Raw genomic sequence first — 6,000 nt, 5'->3', positions numbered from 1 at the left:
TGAAAATGCATCAGTTAAAAAGGCCAAAAGCATTCAAATGCATGAACATTGTTTTCTATGGGGCTGAAGTTGGCTTTCTTTTTGCTTCCACAAATCTATGCTGTTTTACTTGCTCACTTCAAGTGCTGTTCAGCTTGTGTATGAAAAATGAACTGAAGGTAAAATTAGATCAAATTGTAATAATGTTGAACGCACAAAGGAATAATTGGTAGCCTTTTGAAGTCCATGTTTTTCCCTCAGATCTGTACTACTGTTGCTGCCCCCATATCATTTTAAATGTAGTTTTTCAAACCAATATTGTAAGTTGCAATGCCTGGTAAAACCGTAATAATGCAATGTCTGGTAAAACCCTGATAATAAATGTGTTGGTTTTTTTTATTGTATTTCACTATTTTATTTCTAACATTTAATGTGGCCCTCATCCTTCATATGGCCCTCAAGGTACCATTTTTTTTCCAGGGCACTGAAAATGGCTTTTTATTATAGTCAAGTTGATCAAATCAAACAACAAATTGTATAAGGCAGACCACAAAATGTGTTTGCAAAGATGCAAATAGATTAGTATTATTAAGCTATGTCAGCCATGCACAGACAGAAGTAACATCACAGGGCAACATTATTTACAACCCTGGGCAGTTACTTTTTGCCACTGTCACATTTTTGAGTCATTGCTACATCATTTCCCAGCAGTGTATATGAAACAAGATAGCAGATATTAGGAACAATGGGACACCCAGACTGAGATTTAAAAAAAGAATATAAATGTATGCAGAGGTAAGTAATCTGAGGAGAATCCTGGAATTATGATAAAAAAAAACAATACTGTTGAAGCCAAAGAAACAAACCGATATTTTGGCTAGTTTTGGTCACAATAACGACGTTGGAAACTTGTCTGTTGTTATCTTGCTTAACTATAAGAAATCATAAAAGAGCACTGTTCAAAAAGTTCAAAGGGGAACTTTTTCTAAACATTGTGGCTTTCCGTGTACTTTAAAGGCAACAAGAAAGAGGACTTGATGAAAGTTTCTAAAAACAAAATGTAATAGCTTGGGTTAAACTTTCGGACGAGGTGTAAAACCAAGGTCCTATTGTAAGTGACTTGCTGATGCATAGTTGTTGATGCATAGTTCACCCCCTAGTCTCTGAAAGTCAGTTTGGATAAAAACATCTGCTAAATGACCAATTAATAATAATAATAATAATAATAATAATAATAATAATAATAGTTTTTTAGTGTCCTGGGAAAACTGGTGCACAGTACCTTGCGCTTAGACCATTGCATTATCTACCTATCTAGCTTTTGTTTATTTCATATGAATTGTGATTCATTAGCAATGAGCCTTAAATTAATTAATTGAAGAACTAATTATTAAACAAGTTCTTTTAATATTCTTCCGTTAATCGTAAAAATGTAACTCTTGTGTACTTGTGTAGCATCAGAGTGGGTCATATTATCATTCTGTGTATGAAATTAACAGAAATTAACAGAAATGGAATATATATATATATATATATATATATATATATATATATATATATATATAGGGGGGTCCTAAGCCATTCTCTTTGTCTACTTGGTTTCTGCTCACAAACTCCGAGAACAACCAATGAGAAACTTGCTTATGCCTCAAAAGTATAGAAAATGACTGTTATTCCCCACAAACTTTGCTTTTGTGACCAGGACAGTGATATTTTGAAATTTACCTATTTCCAAATTTGTGTCTTTTCATTCACATAAAGTCAGAAAAAAACAACATATGAATCCAAATTAACATGTATTTATACTAAAGTAATACAAAAATGACTACAAAAGATTTAGAAGTGAGTAGTTTTTCAACATTTACGATTATACTGTAAATCACTTTCATGAATCAGTCCCCAAATGTAGTCTCCCATCATGTTCTCGTTATATTGTCCTTGGTAGCGGGTTCAAAGTCCAGTATATCCTGGTGGAAGCGCTCGCCTTGCTCCTCCGAGTACGCTCCCATGTTCTCCTTGAATTTATCAAGATGAGCATCAAGGATATGGACTTTGAGGGACATCCTACAACCCATTGTGCCGTAGTTCTTCACCAGAGTCTCAACCAGCTCCACATAGTTTTCGGCCTTGTGATTGCCCAGAAAGCCCCGAACCACTGTGACAAAGCTGTTCCAAGCCACTTTCTCCTTACTAGTGAGCTTCTTGGGGAATTCATTGCACTCCAGGATCTTCTTTATCTGTGGTCTGACGAAGACACCGGCTTTGACCTTTGCCTCAGACAGCTTAGGGAAGAAGTCTTGAAGGTACTTGAAGGCTGCCGACTCCTTATCTATAGCTCTGACAAATTGTTTCATAAGACCCAATTTGATGTGCAGTGGTGGCATCAACACCTTCCGGGGGTCCACCAGTGGCTCCCACTTGACGTTGTTCCTCCCCACACAGAACTCGGTCCGCTGTGGCTAGTCCCGCTTGTGGTAGTGCGCCTTGGTGTCCCTGCTGTCCCAAAGGCAAAGATAGCAGGGAAACTTGGTAAAACCGCCTTGGAGACCCATCAGGAATGCCACCATTTTGAAGTCTCCTATGACCTCCCAGCCGTACTCATCATACTTCAAGGCGTCCAGCAAGGTCTTGATGCTGTTGTAATCCTCTTTGAGGTGCACCGAGTGAGCCAGGGGAAGAGACGGGTACTTGTTACCATTATGGAGCAGCACGGCTTTGAGGCTCCTGGATGAGCTGTCAATGAAGAGGCGCCACTCATTCTGGTTACAGGCGATTCCGATTGTCTCGAACAGACTGGTCACACGGTGGCAGAAGCAGAGCCCATCTTGACGGGTGAAGAAGCTGGAAAAAGGTTGGTGACGCTTCCTCTGATCTGCAACTTGCACACTTTCATCCAATAAGTTCCACTGCTTGAGCCTAGACATCAAAAGCTCGGCATTGGACTTGGTGAGACCAAGATCTCTAATCAAGTCGTTGAGGTCTTTTTGGTTGGGGTAGTATGGGTTTCTCTCCTCAGCTCCACCTCTGAAATTGTCATCTGGATCTACAACGTCTTCCTCGCTCTCTGACTTGCTGCTCTCTTCTAAAGACGGCTGCTCTCTCTCCGGAGGAGTGGGTACGGGGAGCTCATGGCAGTGTGGCACCGGGGCGATGGATGAAGGAAGGTCCGGATAAGTGATAGCAGGTGCATTCTTGCCAGTCCGACCTTTGGAAGGGTCCACCATGCAGAAGTAGCAGTTGCTTGAGTGGTCAGTGGGTTCCCACCAAATTCTTGGGATAGCGAACTTCATGGCTCTCTTTTCCCCTCTGTACCATCCTACAAAAATACATTTATTTCACCCATGACTAATGTGTAAGAGATTCTTGCAACATTTTTCATATATATTTTTTCAATAACACTGAAAATTGTAAAACATTTTAAAATTAAAAACTTTTACAATTTTAAAAATTTTAACACATTTTATAACATAAAATTCCGAGCAACAATTGTCCATCTTACTTTCCAGAGTTGTTTTGCAGAGCTCGCAGGTGAAATGAGGTGCCCAGGGTTTGTCTTGATCCCCGACAGGCATGCCGAAATATGCCTTGTAGGCCTCACACATCTTAGCAGATGCTTCCACAGAGTACTTTTTCGCTCTTGTCTTGATAAATTGGCTGCAGACATAGCAAAATGCATCTGCCGGATGCTTGCAGCCTCCTGATGCCATCTCAGAAAAATGCAGATATGTATCCACTTAGGCAGCTGGAACTAAACTGAACTGGTGGGCTTAAGGCCCCTGTATTTATACTACTATTTATATTACTGGAAAGTTCTAGAAGTTACTCCAAGTTTACTCCGCACTGAATCTATCTGGAATGTTCTGGAAAATAGGTACATTTCAAAATATCACTGTCCTGGTCACAAAAGCAAAGTTTGTGGAGAATAATAGCCATTTTTTATACTTTTGAAGCATAAGCAATTAGGAAATACCATTTACTACCCAGGAACCAAAAAAAAATAATAATTTGTTACACGGTGTATATTAACCATGTATGCTAATGATGTTATGGTCGTTGTAATCGTTTGACTGCAATCAGTGAACTGTATGCTATTCATGCATATATCTCACCAATAGCCTTTCCTTTCTGTAATATTGTAGAAGTGATGATTAATTGAATTATTTAATTAGCTATAACCACTCTCTCTGTAAATATGGAGCCACAGAATTCTAATCGCTATACAGTATTAGCAACTGAAGAGGTGAGGGAGCAAAACAAGGCAGACATAAACAGGGTTTAGATAAGGAGGCTGAAGGGGATAGTCATAGCTCAAATACACAAACTTGAAAAATAAGTTAAAACATTGTATTATATTATTTTACCAATTTCAAAGCTGCTTTACAATTTTAGCTCTTAGTGTTTGTGCAACCACTGATCCCCTGACTTTCCAGCCCTTGTGTACACCAATGAGTGGGAGAAAGCCATCATCAAGGGTTCAAGTTTTAGTATACAGTAAAACTGCATGCTTGCATTTACAAATGAATTTAAAAACTGACAATAAAGCCCTAATGATTTTGCTCGATAAAATACAGAAAAAGCTGAAATGTACATTTTGACAGATCTATCTGTGCCCATCTGCGACCCACACACATATATATATATATATATATATATATATATATATATATATATATATATATATATATATATATTTTTATTTTATATTTTTTTTTTTTTTTTTACAAGTTTTTGTTTTGTTTTTTCTCTGTTTTCATCCCAAGGCTTGGGTTTCCAATGAGCCGATTTCACTTTGATACCTGGAAATGTGACATTATTTAAATGATCTGCTTCTTAAAAGACCAGAATTCAACGCATGCTAACAGAGAAATCTCAGCACTGTTTCCAAATGATCTCACTCTTCTGAAAATAGAGCTTGATAGAAAGGGCAATTAAGACCATAGAATCCTGAAGGGTTATTCTTGATGTGATTTAAAAAAATCATAATAACAAAAACAAATCTTAGTTTAAAAGATTACACATATATTGGTTAATATTGTTGTAATACAAATAAATGTGCTCTCTCATATTAACCATATAAATAATCTTTTATACACTGCTGGGCAAAAATCTTAGACACATTCAGGCGTTACAATATATATTGATGTTATGAGCATCAGTAATTTACTCCACAAGTGGTTTCCACCATTATAACAACTTTGTCTGTTATTAATACAGCTTAGTTTGGGTGAGAAGAAAGCAAGCTTGTCATTTAGCAATCTTTGATTCACATCGATCATTATCCTCAAAAAAACTTGTGATTACAACAACTAAAAGTAAACTACACATGAGCAGCAAGGGGGTCGTAACTGTTCTGAACCTACTGTAATGGGAACCTATTGGGGTTTGTAAAGGATTTGTGATAAGAAGAACAGTCTTCCTTAAAATAAAAACATTAAAAAAAATTACATTTTTTTTAAAGTTACACTGCATTATTGAATTTCACTTTAAATATTGTATTCCTTGTAAAAGAAAAAAATTAATACAATAAAAACGTTAATCAAATTGGTAACTGGTGATGAGATTTTTTTTGTTTTGTTTTGTTTCCCCTGTCCAGTTTCCTATTGCAAGAGGTTAAACATGAATGGTCACTGGTAGAACAAAGGCAGCAAGCCCAGTCTCTATACACTGACTGTCTGAGCCTCCACAGCTCGCTGAGCTCAACAGCATCGAACATGTATAGTGTAGACGTGTCTTCACAGAGACCAAACCCTAGCTGCAGGAAATGGCAATTTTGTGACAGAAGGCAAAACTTACAGTGGTTGCCACAATAAACGTGCAGCATAATGTAGTCAAACTGTGGTGTTTAAATTATTCTCTCAGGGTACACTATAAAAACGCTTGTTAATTCTGTGGAGCTTTCACCACGTGATTCACATCAAATTACCTCCGAAATGGGCTAAGTTTGCCCGCCTTGTTGTTTTTAATAGTACAGTAATCTTCACACCGATTGCTGATAATTTTTTTTTTCCTCAGGCTCCTGCC

The sequence above is a fragment of the Polyodon spathula genome, chromosome 1 (assembly GCF_017654505.1).
Source record: "Polyodon spathula isolate WHYD16114869_AA chromosome 1, ASM1765450v1, whole genome shotgun sequence".
NCBI lineage: Eukaryota > Metazoa > Chordata > Actinopteri > Acipenseriformes > Polyodontidae > Polyodon > Polyodon spathula.
This window is presented reverse-complemented; position numbering follows the sequence as displayed.